This window comes from Protopterus annectens, chromosome 9.part0 (genome assembly GCF_019279795.1).
Source record: "Protopterus annectens isolate FY-2018-M chromosome 9.part0, PAN1.0, whole genome shotgun sequence".
Classification (NCBI taxonomy): Eukaryota; Metazoa; Chordata; order Ceratodontiformes; family Protopteridae; genus Protopterus; species Protopterus annectens.
The window spans coordinates 310,222,844-310,244,940 of NC_056743.1; the positions used below are offsets into that span (position 1 = coordinate 310,222,844).

At 44.7% G+C, this 22,097-nt stretch overlaps 1 protein-coding gene across 4 annotated transcripts in view; it reads left to right on the forward strand.

Moving 5' to 3' along the window:
• The window catches only part of CHID1 (chitinase domain containing 1), a 1,907,544-nt gene that overhangs the window by 240,054 nt on the left and 1,645,393 nt on the right, over window positions 1-22,097 (forward strand). The gene's annotated exons all lie outside the window — the stretch shown is intronic.

Consider the following 22,097-nt stretch of genomic DNA (forward strand, 5'->3'; position numbering starts at 1 on the left):
GTGCAACTGTCGATTTGGGACAATTGTACCTATCAGAAGGGTTAAACTTTGTTTGCTCAAGCTGTTCAAAGCTGCAGTGAGAGGCCTTCTGCCATTTGCTCTGCCGTGATATTGGAAAAGGATAAGCGCTTATTTTTAACTGTTTTCTACACTTCTGTTTTACTGTATATCTGTGTAATCTGCGCAACTATTTTTAGTTTCTTTTTTTGTCTGTTAGAGCTGAATATCTGTTACTGTTTGTGACCTTTTGAGCTTGAAGTGAAATCTTTTGTCTTGAGAGGCCTAGCTGTTTTCTTTGTGGCAGAAAGAATCAGTCTAGTTCAAGGTGACCATTTTGTTACAGGACCTAAACTGGGACACTTGAAGGCCGCCCCAGGAAGCCAGGTCTGCAATCCCATTCTCACAGCCCCCATGGGAGTGGAGATAGGGCAGCCATGTCATCTCACACTGGGGGCAGGTTGGCCTTCCATCCTTCACCAGGCACTGTGGGGATATCACTCTGTGAATAGCACCACCCAGGAGGCAAGAGGCCACATGCCAGGAGAATTGAAGCGATGCACATTAGTCAGCACCTAGCACCGTGGGGATGAGAGACTGAGGTGTGCTGCAAAAAGTGCAGAGATGTGGTGACCCAGGGCCATCTCTCTTGTGAGTTTGAAAGCCTTAAGTGCAAGGCAAAGTGGAGAAACAGTGTCACAGAAGCCTGGCTGAGGAGACTGTCTGAAGCTTTGTGGCCCAGCAGAGTTCCATGAGGCTGGGAAGATCCCCTGAGAGGCTCCAAGAGCACACATGACACTGCATGATTTGGCAGCAGTTAGGAGATATGTAACCCTGGAAAAGAGCTCTCTCTCCTGGGTAGAAGTGGAACCCCAGAGGGGTCAGTCCCGATGGAATTCTGGAAGGGAGAAAGAGAGGTGGAAAGTGACTGGTACAGGACAGTTGTTGCCTGGGTGAGGGGGTACAGACCATGCCCCGTCTGGGACAGAAGTCTGGAAGGGGGAGAAAGGCAGACAGTGGCAGGGCTGGGCGAACTCCTGCTTGGGTGAGGGGGGGTCAGGCAGAGCTCCCCACAACAGAAATCCTTATGGGAGTGCTAGGGCAGACAGCAGCAGGGCCTTGAGAGCTCCTGCCTGTGTGAGTGGGGTCAGGCACAGCCCCCCTCTATGATGGAAGTCCTTAAGGGAGCAATTGGTGGACAGTGGTGGGACCTGGAGAGCTCCTGCCTGGGTGAGTGGGGTCAGGCAGAGCTCCCCATGATGGAAGTCCTTGAGGAAGCACCAGGGTGGATGGCAGAGGGGCCTGGAGAGCTCCTGTCGGGGAGAAGGCATCCAACTTCACCCCATAACTAACAGCATCCTTAAAAAATCTCAATGTTCCCAGAGCTGTCCTGGGTGGGAAAGCCTGGGGATTCTGAAGCCTTCATGAGAGCGGATCTGCCCCTCAGCGGCCGAGGGGTGTTCCAAAGGAGCAAATGGGATTGGAGAGAAGCTCCCTGAGAGAGTGCGAGGACATGAGCGATCTGGCACAATTTGGCAGCCTGCAGGAGACAGGCAGGCAGTGGAGTCCCCTGACATGGGGGAGGCACAGCCGGGGAAGGTCTCTTGGCCAGGTTAAAGGGGAGGACTGTAGGGTTTGGCCCTGTCAGAAGTCAGTACGGGAGCGCCAGCAGATAGATGTAGGGCTTGGAGAGATCCTGCGTGGGTGAGTGGGGTCAAGCAGAACCCCCCCCCCCCATAATGGAAGACCTTGAGGGAGTGACTGATGGTGGCAGGGCCTGGATGGCTCCTGCCAGGGCGAAGGCATCCAACCTTACCTGCATACCCAATGGCATCCCCAAAAAATCACAAAGTCCCCAAAGCTGCTTAAGATGGGAAAACAGGGGGACTGGCCACCCTGGGAAGCCAAGTCACCATTCAGACTGAGTAGTCTAAACTGGGACATTTCTGTATCCCAAAGATAATGTTTAGAATTCTTGGACAGAGGCTTCCAAACTGGGACTGTCCTGGAAAAACTGGGACCGTTGGTCACCTTGGTCTAGTTTGATCTAGCTAAACACATTCCTGCAACACTGTTATTTTTGATTGGATAATTGGGCTGGTTTTTGTTTCTCTGCCTTTAATAGCCAGTGTTTTAAACCAGTTGTACTTATTTGCTCAAGCTGTTCAAAGCTGCAGTGAGAGACCTTCTGCCATTTGCTCTGCTGTGATATTGGAAAACGATAAGTGCTTATTTTTTAACTGTTTTCTGCACTTCTGTTTTACTGTATATCTGTGCAACTGTTTTTTGTCCCACCCAGCCGCTCGGGTGTTGTAGTGGTCTTAAGTCTTGGTAGATTTCAGTTGTCTGCCTCTAGTATAAAGTTGATACTGGACACTCCCCCCTCACATTACATCAGTTCAGTCTACTGTTTATAGGGAGAACTTAGTAAAGAGCCACCCTTTAGCTTCTGAAACTTGAATTATCTCATTATCTTATGTCTCTTCACTTTCTACTAAAAAAAAAAAGAAAAAAATGTATCTCTTTCTATTTCATTTTGCTGCTTGTGCTTAGGAGTTCAACTGCATTTAGTTTGCCATATTTATTACTGCTTGTTGGTAGCCTCACTGAATTGATGACAGTATTCTACTGAATCGCTGCTTTATTTGTTGTCTGTTACTGTTGTGATTTGTGAGCTACTGTTTCAAAGCAGTCTACTGATTAACTATATTTCATTGCTATCTACTACAATTCATTACTGTTTAACTGCATTTTTTCATACTGCGAGTTCTATTCTTTTGACTGTAAATGATTAATCTGTGCTTCATTGCGAGTTTTTTCTTACTGAGTTCTTAACCTTAAAATTGATAGCATAGTCTAGATACAGGTCTGTGACATCCAGAGCTTCAGCTGCATGGTTTTTAACCCTCTTTGAGGTATTCCAGCTACACGTTTCCCTTAGTAGCACTTGTGTTATCATCTAGTAGTACTACTACTCGTAGATCTTCCTCCCTTTACCCTCTTAGCTCTTTCAGTTTCTGACAAATATGGATGGACAATTTCCTACATTTTCTCCTGCCAGTCTGGTCGATATGGGCATCCTGAGGCAGTGTAGCAACTGCCTCATGTACATAGACAACCCTCTACTACTACCACCTAGGAACACAATTTGTGAGTGATGCAAATACATCAAGCACCTAGTGTCATTGTTCTCTCCCCCACAAACCAGTATATCTGGCACTGAGAAGACTGGCAACACAAACACCACACCTCAAAGACCACCCACACCTACATAACACACTCCCACATATGCGGAGTCCCTCAACAAAAGCATATGCAAACAAAAGAGACCTCCAAGTCATAAACGCATGCAAACTCCACTGCCCACCACACCACACATAGTCCACACATCTGTGTCTCACAGCCACTACGGTCTAAACATAAACTCAACATATTAGTCGTAGGAGATTCCATTGTGAGACACACAGATATGCCCCTCACCAGGCTGGATAAGGAGAAAGTCACAGTTAGTTGTTTATCAGGTGCCAGAATCCGCCGTATCACCAATGTACTCAAGTCTCTCAACAGGTACTGTTATGACTCTGTCATAGTCCACATTGGAGTGAATGACTTGAGATGTACCTCCCTGGACTATATGAAGAGAGATACGATGGAGCTCACTGAGTGTGTGTCCTAGGCAGGTATGTCCCTAGCCTTAAGCAACATTCTGCTGTCACCAGAATGATGCCTCAGTACAAACAGAAAATGACTGACTTTAACTGGCTTAGTTTCTGGTGTCATTCAAAGGGGATCCATTACCTGACAGCCTGGGATGACATTATTGACAAGCCAGGATGCTTTGCCAGAGATGGCCTGCATTTGTCTCCCTTGGGCTTCAGGCTCCTAGCAAAGGCTCTTGCTTCCCCCATAGTGCCTTTTTTAGGCAATGCCATGAGGTCAAAACTACCAACATGAAAATTTCATCTAAACGTAAATTAAAGGTCATGCTGCTAAACGCTAGGAGTCTAAACATAAAACTGCAGTAATTGCAAGCATTCTTAACCCTGGAAGAAGCTGACATTCATGTAGTCACAGAAACCTTGTTCATAGCTGCAGAGAGCACCTCAGCCATACCAGGTTACTCATCCTATCATTCATTCAGACCCCAAGCCGTGGGCAGCAAAACAAAATGAGATGGAGTTGCAATATATATATAAAGACGTACACACCTCTAGGCTGGTCAAACAGTGTGCTGCACAGGAAGTACTCCAGGTGTACTTAACAATTGACAAGACCCCTATTCAAATCATAGCTAGCTATAGGCCTTCAACTCTGACTCAAGATGCCCACTCCACCTATCTGGAGTTCTTTGAATCTATCAAGATTCAACCCTTTACCCTGATCCTGGGTGACTTTAACTATCTAACCATAGACTGGAAGAAATACTCATGCCAAAACGCAAATGCCCAGTGATTCCTTGATTTTGTCAATGCAAGTGCCTTGGACCAGTTGGATGAGACTCTCACAAGAGGTGAAAATATCTTGAACTTGATATTAACCAGCATGAGTAACCACTGCAGCATCCCTACAATGTCATCATCCCTGGTAAGATCCAATCACAAAGCAGTCACTTTCGAAGTCACCATGTCCACTGACGACCCCCCCCCCCCCCGCCAGCTAGGGTCAAACAAAAAAACTTCTCCAAAGCTGATTACAACCTCCTGAGGGAAGGTAACCCTGGAAAATGCTGATGTCTGTGCAGTCACAGAAACCTGGTTCAAAGCTGCGGAAAACATCTCAGCCTTACCTGGTTACTCATGCTATCATACATTCAGACCCCAAACTGTGGGCAGTAAAACCAAAGGAGGTGGAGTTTCAATATACATTAAAGATATACACACCTCAAGGCTGGTCAAACAGTATGACATACAGGAGACACTCCAGGTGCAGTTAACCATTGACAAAACCCCTGTTTAAATCATAGCTAGCTATGGCCCCCAAATCTATCAAGATTCAACCCTTTACCCTGATCCTGGGTGACTTTAACTTTCCAAACACAGACTGTAAGAACTACTCATGTCACAACACAAATGCCCAGAGATTCCTTGATTTTTTTCATTGCAAATGCCTTGGAACAGTTAGTCGATACCCCCACAAGAGGTGATAATATCTTGGACTTGGTATTAACCAACATGAGCAACTACTGCAGCATCCCTATAGTATCATCCTCCCTGGTACCATCTGACCATAAAATGGTCACTTTTGAAGTCACCATCTCCCCCAACTCCCCTCTAGCTAGGACCAGACATAAAAACTTCTCCAAAGCTGATTACAGCCTCCTGAGGGATGTTATAAACAGCTTCACAGCCCTCTCCCTCTCTGTTGGAACTGGCACCAATATCCAAAACTACACCAAAACAGTATACAAGCATTTTTGTAGATGCATTGAATCAGGTATACCCAACAGGACTAAATCATCCTCCACAAGGAAGAGTAAATCTGTCTGGTGGACATCTGCAATAAATAAAATCTATAACATAAGGAAAAAAATTGCTGTCCAAGACCAAAAAGGAGCAGGTGCCCAATTGGAAGCAATGTCTCCTTAGCCTGAACCAGCAAGTAACAGCACTAGTGAAATCCTCCAAAGCAAACTTCGAGTCCAAATTTGCCACATCTACTAGAAACAATCATACGGCCTTCTTCACATATGTCCGCAACCTCAAAGGAAGCACACAGATCTGTTCAGAACTAGTGGTCAAGGACACCGCGTATACAAATGCCGAGATATAGGAAACTCACTGGTGGACAGATTCAGTGAAAACTTTACCCCTCTGTCCCCCCATCAGTAAATCAGGACATCCCCAGTACCTGTCCCCTTCACCTTATATCTAGGGAACAGGTCATCACTGCTCTCTCAAAGGCAAAAAATACAGGCTCCATGGGACCCGATAACATCTCAGGCTGCATCCTACATGAACTCAGGCAGGAACTTGCAGTACCATTAGGCACCCTATTCAATTAAAGCCTGAGTACTGGCTTCATCCCATCTGAGTGGAGGACATCCACTGTCATCCCTTTACACAAAGGTGAAGCGTCCACCGATCCGGGAAATTTTAGACCCATAAGCCTAACTACCCTGATCTGCAAGACCAAGGAACAGATTGTCATGGACCTCATTAACAAGGACATTGGCAACCTCCAAACACTTGATCCCACACAGTTTGGCTTCATCAAGGGGAGGTCATATGTGCTAAATTTGGTCAACTTCTTTGAGACAGTCACCAAAGTCATGGACAAGGGGAAGACGGTGCACACCGCCTACCTTGACCTGGCTAAAGCCTTTGATGGTATTCCCCACTTAGTCATAATAGATAAACTCTGTCAACCAGGCATCAATCCATATGTTACAAGATAGATAGCAAACTGGCTCACTGATGGAACCTATCTAGTCAAAATAGGGGAAGCCACCTCAAGCAGTAGACCTGTAACAAGTGGCATACCCCAGGGTTCGGTCTTGGGGCCTCTGCTATTTGGAATATACTTTTCTGAAGTGCAGGCCAAAACCAGTGGGTTATGGCTGACCAAGTTTGCAGATGACTACAAGCTGGGTGCCATCATCAATTCCCCTAGTGATGTGGAAATCCTCTAAGAGGGTCTCACTCAGACAAATGACTGGTGCCAGAAACATGGCCTCAAGCTGAATACCAAAAAATGCATCATCATCCCCTTTGGGGAGAGTGATGTCCCCACAAATGATCACATTAATAACAATGTCCGAAGCACTCAATCAGTCGTGAGGGAATTGGGCAACCAGGTTGATAGCAACCTGACTTTTGACCACCATGTTGCTTCCATTGTATGGAAAGCCTTCTACATGGCCCACCTCATAAGTAGGGTATCTCATCCAGGGACAAGGAGGTCATAACATCCCTGTGTTATTCCATTCTAAGGCCCTTTATTGAGTACATTGCCCCTTTTGGCATGTACCTCGCAAAACACATGCAGCAGCTGGAGCGACCACAGAGGTTCCTCACCAGGAGAATCCAGGGCCTCAAACATCTACCATATACAGGCTAAAAGCCCTATCCCTCTACTCTGTTTCATACAGACTGCTCACAGGTGACCTCTGTCTGGTGTACAAGGCAATCATGGACCCCACTGTGAAGATTGGGTGAAGATAGGTGAAGGCCGTCAGCCTAGACAGATAGAATTTTATAGATAATTCTGTCATTTGTAAATAGTAATGTAAGCCACAGGCTTGTTGTCTTGAATGAAAAAAAATGCTGTTACAAAAATGTAACAACAATGCACTCTGCTGACCAAGTGAAACATGTTGTGACCCTTTGATCTAAAGTCGGCTCCGGCCTGTCTAGGTGAAGGAATTCCTGCTGTTGTTTTAAGGCCAGAGTTAATAGCCAGAATTTGCATGCATAAATGTCTTTTATTGCTCTGGTTTCTGCCCAGAGGTGAAGAATGTAAATGTAGTTTCTGTTAGCCTGGGAACCCAGGGAAGTGTGAAGAATGCTGTAATGGGAACCCAGGGAATTGTGAAGAATGATGTAATGTGAACCAGGAATGTGATTTTAAAAACAGAGAGAATCAGGGAGCATTAAGCATTTTTGTCTTGACCATCCAACTCATCAGCACTCTGCCTGTGTTCTATATTTAAGTTTATCTTAGACTTGTTTTCTCTTAGAAATCGCTAGAAACTAGAAAGATTAGATTTTTTTCTGTGATGTCAGAACTGTACTACTGAATTATTTTAAGTATTTCTTTGTGATCTCTGAACTCTTGACTAGCACTGTGTAGTAAGACATATTGTCTTGTGTTTTTATTATTTATTATTAAATATTTTTAAACCTTTCCAACTGTGGCTGTTTTTGTAGAGATAATTTAAGCTCTTTTTAGTACTTGCATGCCTTTGGTAAAATTGTACAAAGCCACTCTAATAGCTTTTAGCCCTGGGCTATGCTACCAATTGAATAATACTATTGCACAGTAATAATTGGACACCCTTTTAAGGGCCCTTGAGTAGCTGATAAATATTAGTGGGTGGTGGCAGCTGGTACTACCGTATAGTCTGGGGAAAAAGGGGCACAGCTGGAGAACCTGTACCTGCCTTCCCCAGGAGTGTCTGTGTGGTTGTATAAACTCTTCTCAAAGTGTGTGTGTGTGTGCGTCAGCTACTTGGGCAGGGATACGAAGCACTGATTGGACAGAGGGGGTGCTGGAGGTTTTAGCTTGCCCACTAAGCTGAGATTTGGACCCTATAGCTGTGCCAGTGGGGAGTCTTATTGCAGTTTTCTGTGTATATTTGTTATCCTTTTCTCCTATATGAGATGCCCCTCACTGATGTTAGTGGTGAGGATTGAGGCTCCTTGATTGCTGGGCCAGGGCACGGGTGTCACATATTAATTGTTTTGCAGTGGTGGGATATCCACACCACATATTAATTGGTTGGCAAATACTAATTGGCTTGTAGTGGTGTGGGTAGCGTGAATTCATGTAGCTTGTGTACAGTGAGCTTTAAAGGTGTTTTGTACTCTAAATCAGCCACACAGTGAATACTCAGAGTTCGGATCAAAATTGTTTTATTTCCTTTGTTAGCTTAGTTAGTCAGGGTGAGCAGGCAGCATGTCAGCAGAGGAGTATGGAAAGTTGACAAGGAGCCAGCTGGCGGAGATATGCCAGGCTAGGGGATTGGTGCATAGAAACCTGACTAAGGCAGACCTGTTTGCAGCCTTGGTTACTGCTGCATCAGAATACAGCAACCAGGAGAACAATCAGACTGGCAGTGGAGATATAATACCCTCGGAGAATGGACAGCTCAACCTTTCTGCAGAGGACTTAAAATCCATCTGGAGCTAAAGAGACTTGAGTTGAAGGCCAGGCGTTTGGAGATAGAAGCCGAGAAAAAGGAGAGGCGGAGGAAGCATGAGAGGGAAATGCTGACTCTTCGCCAGAGTCATGGAGGTAATGGGGAAGGGAGTAACTGGACCACAGAAGCACAAAAGGTCAGTAAATTTCTTCCGCTATTTAAAGAGGGGGATAATTTTGATAGTTTCATTCATATGTTTGAGAGAGTATGCAAACAGTATAGTGTTGACCAAAGGAGCTGGGTACGATTCCTGACCTCCATACTCCATGGTAAAGCTGTAACTGTTTTGTCAAAAATGTCTGACATTGCATTTTTGATTATACTGCTGTTAAAAATCACTTGTTAGAATTGTTTAAGCTAACACCGGAAGCCTATAGGAAAAAGTTTCATGAGCATAGGCAGATGAAAGTGTGTGTGAATATGTTGCTGAACTGAGCACTTATTTCCATAGGTGGGTGAGTGGATATCAGGTCACCACTTTTGAAGTGCTGGCAGACCTTTTGGTGAGGGAACAAGCCCTTAGCACTTTGCCTGAGGACATGAGTATCTGGTTATCTGATAGACAACGTGCCACTTCAGATGAGTTGGGGAAGAAGGGAGACTTATACCTGGCGAGCAGGGCAGCCCTGCACAGGAGAGGGACCTCCAGTACTGATCATGGGTCTAAAGGAACCCATGGTGGGCAGCACAGACTGCCACAACAGAATCAACCAGTAGCAGGGAAGCCACAAGTCCAGGTACACATCCAGGAGCTAGGGTTAAATGTTTTGAAATCAACCAGTGGGGCCATGTGGCATACAGGTGTCCATGGACGCAAGGTGGGGAACAAAAGGTGAGGGAGCCAGTATATGGGAAAGACAAAATGCCAATACTAGGTTGCCTTGAGACAACAGGGATACCAAACTACCATCTTGCAGATATCCTGATAGGGAAGGATTTGGATGAGGCAGTACCATGTGCTTATGCAGTTACATGCATTCAGGCTAGGAGACAAGCATGTGGGTCTGGTAGCCTGGGGGAGACCCAGACAGACTGCATACTTGCAGCCAGGACTGGTGAGGTGGTTACTTCAGGGAGGGAGCTACCCGGTAGCAGTGAGACTGCAGGTGAGCCACAGCTGCTTGGGGGTACTGATGGTCCCTTGGACAGAGTGACTGCAAAGATAGACGTGAGTAGTAGTACTCAGGCTGATAGTGAGGCACCAATGTCAGAGGATGCCAGACTTCCTATGGAAGGGGAGCTGGGAAGGGTTACAAGGAGAGAGTTGAGATAGGCTCAGCTCTCAGACCCTACATTGCAAGGCCGGAGGCAGGTAGCTAGGGAGGCATCTGATTCTCAAGGAAAGGGAGAATCTGTATACTGGGACAAAGGGTTACTATACAGAGAGTGGACCCCCAAGGGAGGGCTAGAAGATGAGAGAGTACAGCAGTTGGTAGTGCCTAGAGCCTACCATCTGGCGCTTCTAGCCATAGCCCGTGATATTCCCTTTGCAGGTCATATGGGCATAAAACGTACAGAGAGGCATATTATGCAGAACTTCTATTGGCCTGGAATTTCCAAAGATGTAACTGGGTACTGCAGGACCTGTGAGCAGTGCCATATGGTAGGCAAGGCAGGAGACAAAGTGAGAGCTCCTTTGATGCCTTTGCCTGTGATTGAGGAGCCATTTCACAGGGTAGCTATGGAAATTGTAGGTCCTATGAGTACCCCAAATTCCACAGGGAAAGTATATCCTAGTGGTAGTGGATTATGCTACACAATAACCTGAGGCAGTGGCTTTGTCCTCCATTGAGGCAGAGAAGGTGGCAAATGCTTTGTTAGAAATTTTCATCAGGGTAGGTTTCCCAAAAGAAATACTGACTGACAGAGGTGCCAATTTCATGTCAGACCTGCTGGCTTGTCTTTGGAAGTCCTGTGGGGTGAAGCACATGAAGACCACCCCCTAGTATATCCCCAGGCTAATGGTCTTGTTGAGAGGTTAAACTCTACAATCAAGTCCATGCTACAGGCATTTGCAGGTCAGTTTAAAAGGGAGTGGGTCAAATATTTGCCCCATCTGTTGTTTGCTTACAGAGAGGTTCCCATGGAATCCACAGGTTTTAAACTCTTTGAGTTGCTGTATGGGCATAGGGTGAGGGGACCTCTAGATTTAATTCGAGATGAGTGGGAAGGTGAGTGCGAGTCTCACAAGGAGACTGTTGTGGCATACGTCCTGAACCTCAGGACAAGGCTCAGAAACTCATGGGCTTGGCCCAGGCGAACCTGGCAGAAGTCCAACAATGGAAAAAGGTGTGGTATGATAGGAATGCTCGAGCTAGAGCGTATGCTGTGGGGCAGCACTTAATGGTTCTCATTCCTGTCAGACACAACAAGCTGCAAGTAGCTTGGGAGGGACCCTACAAAAGCGGCAAGAAAGGTAAGTGATGTTAATTACATGGTGGAACTGCTAGGCAGAAGGCAGGGGCACAAATTGTACTGTGTTAACATGATGAAACCTTACCATGATAGGGATGCCCTTGTACTGAACATTTGCAGTGGATTGCAGGAGGAGTCTGAGGGAGATCTCAGGACTGATCTCCTCAGTGAGGCTCGGGCTGACACCTCAGTAGAAGGGGTAGCAATGTCCCAGCAGCTATCTCCTAACCAGGTTCGAGAAATCCGAGCAGTGTTGCAGGAATTTGGGGACATGTTCACTGGGAAACCAGGGTGCACCCACCTGGGGCAGCACCAGGTGGATACAGGACCCCAAAGGCCTATTAAGCAGGCCCCTTATAGAGTGCCTGATTGAGTCAAACAGACTCTGAGGGAGGAGGTACAGGAGATGTTGGAACTGGGGTGATTCAAGAGTCTGAGTCCCTGGGCCTCCCCAGTGTTGCTAGTGCCAAAGAAGGATGGCAGCACCAGGTTGTTTGTGGACTACAGGAAATTAAGTAGTCACACGGAGTCAGATGCTTACCCCATGCCTAGAACAGATGATGCCCTAGAGCAGCTGGATGGGGCTAAGTATCTTAAAACCACTGAACTTACCAAGAGTTACCGGCAGGTGCCCTCGACTCTCAGTGCTAGAGAGAAGTCGGCCTTTGTGACTCCTTTTGGCTTGTATGAGTTCACAAAGATGCCCTTTGGGATGAAGAATGCCCCAGCAACTTTCCAGAGGCTTGTAGATCATATCCTGGCAGGAGCAGGAGGGTTTGCCCTCGCTTACCTATATGATGTTGCCTTCTACAGCCATTCCTGGCCAGAGCACCTTCAGCATGTCAGGGAGGTGCTGGGCACAGACTACAGAGGGAAGGGGTTGACCATTAAGCTGAGCAAATGTCAGGTGGGTATGGCAGAGGTGTGCTACCTAGGACATAGAGTGGGGAGTGGTAAGATAAGGCCAGAACCTGCCAAAGTGGAAGCCATTCAGGCATGGCCTGCACCTGTTACCAAAAAGCAGGTGAGGGGATTTTTAGGTACAGCAGGGTACTACAGAAAGTTTGTCCCCAGTTATATTGCCATAGCTGCTCCCCTCACAGACCTGACAAGGAAGAACAGGCCAGATAAGGTAGTGTGGAACCCAGCATGTGAGCAGGCATTCCAGAAGCTTAAAGAAGCTTTGGGAGGACCCCCTGTGTTAACCAGTCCAGATTACAGCAAAGAATTTTGTTGTGCAGGTGGATGCTTCGAACCATGGGGTGGGGGCTGTACTTAGCCAGATTTCTTCAGAGGGGGAAGAGCACCCAGTGGTTTATCTCAGTTGTAGGCTCCAACCCAGGGAGGACTGCTATGCAGCTGTAGAAAAAGAATGCCTAGCCATAGTATAGGCACTGGAGAAATGTCAGCCTTATCTGTATGGAAGAAAATTCACTGTAGTGACAGATCACAATCTCCTAACATGGTTAAACAGAGCTAGCCAGCAAAATGCCAAGTTGCTAAGATGGAGTCTAGGGTTGCAAGCATATGATATGTCCATGCAGCAATGCAGTCGTATTAGCAGTGCCAATGCAGATGGACTCTCAAGACAGGGAATGGGGTAAGGTACACTCAGATAGACCTAACTCCCTCAAGCAGCATTTCTCAGGGGTCATTTGAAAAACTAGCTCGAGTTCCCCGGGGGGGGGGGTATGTAAAGATTGGGTGAAGATAGGTGAAGGCTGCCAGCCTAGCCTGATAGAATTTTATAGATAATTCTGTCATTTGTAAATATTAATGTAAGCCACAGGCTTGTCTTAAATGAAAAAAATGCTGTTACAAAAATGTATCAACAGTGCAATCTGCTGACCAAGTGAAACATGTTGTGATACTTTGATCTAAAGTCAGCTCCAGCCTGTCTAGGTGAAGGAATTCTTGCTATTAGTTTTAAGGCCAGAGTTAATAGCCAGAATTATTTGCATGCATAAATGTCTTTTATTGCTCTGGTTTCTGCCCAGGGGTGAAGAATGCAAATGTAATTTCTGTTAGTCTGGGAAGTCTGGGAACTCAGGGAAGTGTGAAATATGATGTAATGGGAACCCAGGAAAGTGTGAAGAATGATGTAATGTGAACTGGGAATGTAATTTAAAAAAAAGAGAGAATCAGAGAGCATTAAGCATTTTTGTCTTGACCATCCAACTCATCAGCACGCTGCCTGTGTTATATATGTAAGTTATCTTAGACTTGTGTTTTCTCTTAGAAATCACTAGAAACTAGAAAGATTAGACTTTTTTATGTGATGTCAGAACTGTACTACTGAATTATTTTAAGTATTTCCCTGTGACCTCTGAACTCTTGACTAGCACCGTGTAGTAAGAAGTATTGTCTTGTGTTTTTATTAAATATTTTTAAACCCTTCCAACTGTGGCTGTTTTTGTAGAGATAATTTAAGCTCTTTAGAGTATTTGCATGCTTTTGGTAAAATTGTACGAAGCTACACTAATAGCTTTAGTCCTGTGCTATAATACCAATTGTATAATAATATTGCACAGTAATAATTGGACACCCTTTTAAGGCCTTTTGAGTAGCTGATAAATATTATAGGGTGGTGGCAGCTGGGAAAAATGGGCACAGCTGGAGAACCTGTGCCAGCCTTCCCCAGGAGTGTCTGTGTGATTGTATAAACTCTTCTCAAAGTGTGTGTGTGTGTGTGTGTGTGTGTGTGTGTGTGTGTGTGTGCGCGCGCATGTGTGTCAGCTACCTGGGCAGGGACATGAAGCACGGTTGGACAGAGAGGGTGCTGGAGGTTTTAGCTTGCCCACTAGGCTGAGATCTGGACCCTATAGCTGTGCCAGTGGGTAGTCTTATTGGGGACCTGGAGAGCAAGAGAGCGACCAGTCCTGGACTGACTGTGATCTCTGTGTGCTCTTAAGGGAAATTGCACTTTACTGTGTGTATTTGTTATCCTTTCCTCCTATATGAGATGCCCCTCACTGGTGTTAGTGGTGAGGATTAAGGCTTCTTGATTGCTGGGCCAGGGTACGGGCGTCTCACCCACCTTGATGGGACTGCTGCATATCTGCAAGTCAAGCTCCACTCGAGGAACCCACACATGCAGCCTCAACCTGGTCTGTGACATCAACAAGACTTGTTGACGGGACAGATTTGTGTCCTAGAGACTCCCCCATCTGTGGAACAGACTCCCTCTCCACATCAAGCAGAGTACCTCTTTACCCCTTTTAAAGTGCAACCTGGATAACTGGATGGGAAACAGAAAATATACCCCTGGGATTCTACTCATGTCCCTGCTTCACAGGGGTGTCGGGTGCTGATTGGTCTAAACATGGGATAAACTCTTGGCTAGGCTTATAAGGGCTTCAGGGACAATAGCTAAGTAACCTCCTATGATCCTATGTATAAGCAGCTTCACAGCCCCTTCCCCTTCCACAGAAACTGGCACATATGTTCAAACTTACACCAAAGTACTGTATGAGCATTTATATAGCTGCATGGAGTCAGGAATACCAGACAGGATGAAATCCTCCTCCTCAAGAAAGAGTAAACCTGTCTGGTGGACATCTACAATAAATAAGCTCTATAATAAAAGAAAAAAAATGCTGTCCAGGACCAAGAAGGAGCAGGTGCCTAATTGGAAGCAATCTCTCCTTAGCCTGAACAAGCAAGTAAGAGCACTAGTGAAATCCTCCAAAGCAAACTTGGAGTCCAAACTGGCCACATCTGCTTAAGACAGTCATAAGGCCTTCTTCACATATGTCCGCAATCTCAAAGGAAGCACCCAGAGCTGGTGGTCAAGGGCACCACATACACAAACCCTGTAGATATAGCCAACCTGCTGGCAGACAGGTTCAGTGAAAACTTCACTCCTCTGTCCCGCCCATCAGTAAAACAGAACTTCTCCAATACTTGCCCCCCTCTCCCCTTATCTCTAGGGAGCAAGTCATCACTACCCTCTCAAAGGCAGAAAATACAGCCTCCATGGGACCCAATAACATCCCAGGCTGCATCCTTCATGAACTCAAGCAGCAACTTGCAGCACCATTAGGCACCCTATTCAACCAAAGCCTGAGTACCAGCTTCATCCCAGCTGAGTGGAGGACAGCTGCTGTCATCCCTTTGCACAAAGGTGGAGCATCCACTGATCCAGGAAATTATAGACCCATCAACCTAAAAAGCCTGAACTGCAAGGCCATGGAGCGGATTATCATGGACCTCATTAACAAGGACATTGGCAACCTCCAGACACTTGATTCCACACAATTTGGTTTTGTCAAGGAGAGGTCATGCCTGTTAAATTTGGTCGACTTCTTTGAGATAGTCACCAAGGCCATAGACGAGGGGAAGATGGTCCACACCGCCTACCTTGATCTGGCCAAGGCCTTCGATACTATTCCCCACTCACATATAATTAATAAACACTCTCAACTAGGCATCAATCCATATGGTACCAAATTGGTAGCAAACTGGCTCACTGATAGAACCAACCTAGTCAAAATAGGAGAAGCCAGCTCAAATAGTAGACCCATAATCTGCCGTGTACCCCAGGGATTGGTCTTGGGGCCTCTGGTGTTTGGGATATACTTCTCAGAGGTGCAGGCCAAATGTAGTGGGCTATGGCTGACCAAGTTTGCAGATGACGGCAAGCTGGGAGCTGTCTTCAATTCCCCTAGTGATGTGGACATCCTCCAAGAGGGTCTCACCCAAACAAATGACTAGTGCCAGAAACATGGCCTTAAACTGAATGCCAAAAAATGCATCATCATCCCTTTTGGGGAGAATGATGTCCCAACAAATTATCACATTGTTAATAAGGAACTAAGCATGCAATCAGTCGTGAAGGACACGGACATCCAGGTTGATAGCAAACTGACATTTGATTACCATATTGCCTCCATTGCATGGAAAGCTCTCTACATGACCCACCTCATTAGTAAGGGCATCTCATCCAGGGACAAGGTGGTCATAACATCCCTGTATTCTTCCCTTATAAGACCCATTACTGAGTACAATGGCCCTTTTGGCATGTACCTCACAAAGCACATGCAGCAGCTGGCGAGACCACAGAGATTCCTAACCCGGAGAATCCAGGGCGTCAAACATCTACCCTACACAGATAGGCTAAAAGCCCTGTCCCTCTACTCATTCTCCTACAGACTCCTCAGAGGTGACCTCTGTCTGGCATACAAAACAATCTCAGACCCCACACTGATGGGACTGCTGCATATCCGCAAGTCAAGCTCCACTCGAGTAACCCACATGCGAGACCTCAGCCTGGTCTGTGTCATCAATAGGACTTGTTGGCGGGACAGATTTGTGTCCCAGAGACTCCCCCTTTTGTTGAATAGACTCCCTCTCCACTTAAAGCAGAGTATCTCATTAAACCTTTTTAAGCATAACCTAGATAACTGGATGTGATTCCACCTATGTCCCTGCTGGACAGTGGCATAGAGTGCTGACTTGTTGGAACATGGACTAAATTCTTGGCTAGGCTTGTAAGGGCCTCAGGGCCAATAACCTAGTAACTTCCTATGATCCTATGATTTGAAGTTGTACATAGTTTTTGTGTGTTTTGTTTTAAGTTAATGAGGTGTAGAGGTGTTGTTAGGGTGTGTTTGTTGTTTTTTCCAGAGTTTTCATTAAAACACAATGACTTGTAAAATGTGACATAGGTTCAAATGGAGATGACAAGAAATAACTGTATAAAAGTTCATCCTGCCAAACGTTAGTAGGTATATGTAACACAAAATCTGGAAAGGGACATTTAAAAAAAGCTGTCATATATGACTGGTGGAAATAATAACATAATGGGTAAACTACACATATTATTTAGGAATGTGAATGGCCTCACAGGTGTACAAAAAGGAAGGAGTTTGTTCTTCTTTCGGCTTTTCCCGGTTAGGGGTCACCACAGCGGAACTCCGGTCTGCTAATCATTGGCAGTAGATTTTTACGGTGCCGAGGTGCCAGCTCTATGCCCAACCTTCAACGAAGGCACGCCCATTCACACATGTCTTTCGAATGCCACTCGACAGTGGGGAGGACATGCATACTCCACACAGAAGGCGCTCCAGCCGAGAATCGAACGTGAGAACCAAGGAGTAATGAACTATATTAAGAAATACCAGAGTGCAAATAACAATGCTACACACTTTGAAAGAAATGAGCATATGAAGTTGGTAAAGAAAGGTTTCATGAGGGATATTCAGAAGAGTATCAGGGACAAAGGAAAACGGAGTATCTATACTAATTGCTAGAAGAGCTCCAATAGTGATAGAAGAGGATAAAAAAAGATAATAGAATGGCAAGGGAGGAGGATTGTGCTGGCATGTATTTATATTCCACGTGGCGCTATTATTATGGAGCTTAAAAAAATGTTGGGAGAAATAATCCGCTTTCAACAAGGAATATTACTTATAGGTGGGGAGTGGAATTTGATTTGATTCAGTGAGGATGTGTCTGGGGGACCTACAAGGAATAGGGAACATACAATAGAAGAGGCTAGATTTCTGAAGAAGTTTATGAAAATATTAATAGGAAAGATGTGAATTCAGTACTAGGGATGTGGAGAGAATTAGAATATTATTCCCCAAGTTACATTTTACTGGGCTTGACTAGACATAAATTATATTTCACAGGAACATGTGCATTTAATTGCAAGCTGTGACACATCTAATAACTATTTCAGTCTATGCACCAATAGCAACTAAGATAATAATGCAGGGTAATGAAGTAAAATGAGACTGGTACTTCCCCACCTACCTTTTTATTTGAGGGTTATTAGGGAAAATAGAAATTTCTTCATAAGTTGAAGCTAGTGAGCAGGGTAAAGTGAAGCTTAAGAAAAGGGTAAAAATAAAAGAAAAAGATACCTGGTAACAGGAATTGTTTTGAGGGGGCTGTCAAAAGGTAAAGTATTGCAGAATAATGGGAATCTCACAGAACAAGAGGCACAATTGCAGAGTGTTAAAGAGAAAGTAAGGAAATATGTGGATAACATGCATGAGTTTAGAAAGACTGCTGTTAAGCAACTGTTTTTGATAATAACTCCAGAGCACAAAAACTTAGCACAACTTGGGTAACAGAAAGTGGAAAGGATGTTGCCAAACGTAGGGAGTTTATAACAAGAAAAATGTCCAGAGATCCTGTAGATGTATCAGAGATATTTTAGAAATTTTGTGGAAATTTGTATAAAGCAGAGAAATGTGGAAATCTTGGAAAGTGAGAGGATGCCAGAGGAATGGAGAAAGTGTTTTGGTACCAATTTTTAAGAATAAGGGTGATGTGCAGAGCTGTAGTAACTACAGAGGGATTAAACTGATCAGTCACAGCATGAAGTTATGGGAAAGAGTAGTGGGAAGCTAGGTTAAGAAGGGAGGTGATGATTAGTGATCAGCAGTATGGTTTCATGCCAGGAAAGAGCACTACAGATGCAATGTTTGCTCTGAAAGTGTTGATGGAGAAGTACAGAGAAGGTCAGAAGGAGTTGCATTGTATCTTTGTGGATTTAGAGAAAGCATATGACAGGGTGCCTAGAGAGGAGTTGTGATATTGTATGAGGAAGTCGGGAGTGTCAGAGAAGTATGTAAGAGTGTTACAGGATATGTACGAGGGTAGTGTGACAGCGGTGAGGTCTGCGGTGGGAGTGACAGATGCGTTTAAGGTGGAGGTGGGATTACATCAAGGATCAGCTCTGAGCCCTTTCTTATTTGCAATGGTGATGGACAGGTTGACAGACGAGATCAGACAGTAGTCCCCGTGGACTATGATGTTTGCAGATGACATTGTGATCTGTAGTGAGAGTAGGGAACAGGTGGAGGAGACCCTGGAGAGGTGGAGATCTGCTCTAGAGAGAAGAGGAATGAAGGTCAGCAGGACTAAGACAGAATATATGTGTGTGAATGAGAGGGAGGATAGAGGAATGGTGAGGATGCAGTGAGTAGAGCTGGCAAAGGTGAATGAGTTTAAGTACTTGGGATCAACAGTTCAGAGTAATGGTGAGTGTGGAAGACGGTGAAGAAGAGAGTACAGGCAGGATGGAGTGGGTGGAGAAGAGTGTCAGGAGTGATTTGTGACAGACGAGTACCAGTAAGAGTGAAAGGGAAGGTCTACAAGAGGGTAGTGAGACCAGCTTTGTTATATGGGTTGGAGACAGTGGCATTGACAAAAAGGCAGGAGTCCGAGCTTGACGTGGCAGAGTTGAAGATGTTAAGATTTGCACTGGGTGTGACAAGGATGGACAGGATTAGGAATAAGTATATTAGAGGGTCAGCCCAGGTTGGAAGGTTTGGAGACAAAGCCAGAGAGGCAAGATTACGTTGGTCTGGACATGTGCTGAGGAGGGATGCAGAGTATATTGGGAAAAAGATGCTAAGGATTAAGCTGCCAGGTAACAGGAAAAGAGGAAGGCCTAAGATAAGGTTTATGGATGTGGTGAGAGAGGACATGCAGGTGGTTGGTGTGACAGAGCAAGACGCAGAGGACAGGAAGAAATGGAAACAGATGATCCGCTGTGGCGACCCCTAACGGGAGCAGCCAAAAGAAGAAGAGGAGAAATGTGGAAGTCAGGAAGGCTCACAAATGGAAATATTTATGGAAGACTTATGTATGTCAAGGTTAGAGGTAAATGAGGCCCAACGGTTAAAACAGGAGGAGAGACAAACATGGTGATGTACAATTAATCTGCAGGAATGTCTCCAGGAATACTAGGAGGGAAGGAAGTGGTTAAGTTCTGGAAAGTTTTCATTAACAGTATTTTAAAAATAATGGAAGCAGCACAGTCCTGGGAGAAAGTTGCGGTGGCTGTAATACCGAAAGATGGGAAAGACCAATCAGACACAGCTGCATAGTGCAGAACTGGCATTGATGAAACCTGTGAGAATAGTGCAGCTCTTGTAAATGAGTGTTGATAACTGCATTTACAACTCAGTTGAAGCACTGAATCATTTTGTGCGAAGTGAGTGTTTGATAGTAACTGTGTTGAGTTGCTTGTGACAGTTTTAACAAGCCGCTTAGTACAGTTGAAATCTAGAATGGAGAAACAGGGAGGAGGTTTTTTTTTATATTTTCAGCAGGCACCGATTTAGGATTTGCAGAGGGCACCTGATGAACCAGCTAAGGTTCTGTGTGAGAGGATCTAGACCCTACTTGTCCAGAATTTCTACCATGTTTCATATTTACAAGATGACATTGCCCATCTCTGCTTCCTTTATGCTGAAAGTTATATTGGATAATACATTGGAGTAAAAGAGACAGATTTATTCTTTTTACCTTCATCACTAAAACCCAGGAGAAAGGATTTTGCTTGTTTTGTACTTCAGAAGATATCTGGATACTCATCTCTAAAACATCAGAATTTATGAAGCTCCTCTTTATCTGTTTCTCCGCCTGGTAAATTAAGCACTCTACCAGAAAGCAAAAGTAAATCATTCTGAAATGGATTACAGGCTATATGGCATTTCATTGTAATTCTTTTGGGAGAGCGATTCAACAGCTCATTAGAACTCATTGTTTTGGGGCTGTTAAATGTCTTTACTTCGTTTTTTGAGAGTTTTCAGGAGATGCTGTTTCTAAGACAGCCATATGGCCTATCACCCACAGTTTTAGCTAACTTTGAATATTAGACTGAATGTGCAAGCCTAAAGAGCTTCAGTATAGTTTTTGCTGAGGGAGTGTTAGAGTAGACCTTCATTATCTTTGAATGCATAGTTTAGTGTTCTGTCTAGACATGTAAAGACTTTAAGAACAAGGATGATGAAAGGGCAAAATGGTTGCACAAAGTACTCAGCATAACTGTAGGTGGGTGAATTATTTTACTCAGTCTAGATACTGTGCCCCATCCATTCCCTTGTATTACTTATTGGGTTTAAAACTGTTCATTTATTTTATTGTTGCATTATAATTCTTTGTTAATGTATGTTTTTTATTTGTGGATTGACTAGTAACCAAACTTTCTGTCAAGCTTGTGTAGCGTTTTTCTAATGATGTGATATTTAAGTAGTTGTAGCAGTGGCACCTTGTATCATGAGCAGTTGTTTGAAAGACTTGTGCTTGTTATACACACTGGACAAACCATGTTTTTTCCACATTAACGTTATACTGAGCTCTCCTGACATAAGCAACATCTTATAGGTTCATAGATTCATAGATTAGTACTAAGCTAACTGCCCTTGCGAGCCATTTTAAGCCTAGTCAATTATCCCTTGGGAGACTCAAACCCTGCACCTTGTGTTTGTAAGGCAAACACTTTAACCATTAGGCCACCCTCCCAACCCCTTAATTTGTCACTTCGAACTGGGTGGAACAGTAGAAACTAACATTCTTGTGCATGCTACTTAAGGGGCCAGTGCAAGTATCCACACATTATTTCTAATGTTCACGGGCGTATCTTACAGTTGCAGCTAATTTTCTTTAGGAAACTGTCTTCAACATATGAACTCTTTCAAGCTGCTGTCTGGGTTATCCCAATTCTTAGGTTTTCAGACTCTGTCATATGCCTCCCTCAGATCACAGAAAATTCACAGATACTCCCTTAAGTATCAGTGAAGTTATTTGGACCTGTCCATTGCAAAAGCAGCACTGTACAGATATTCGACTTTTCACCAACATGCTCCCTCTTTCTCTCTCTCTCTCTCTCTCTCTAACACACACACACACAGTAGTCATGATTCGGTTTAGTATATTATTGTTTTACTATTGATTTGGAGTCAAACACACCCATTCGTTATTTGCTACGTATCTGACTTTAACTCAGTGCTACATGAAATTAATACCAAGTAGCTAACTTTTTGAAATTTTGTTAATTTTGAATGTTATCTGACTTGCTTGGGTGTCT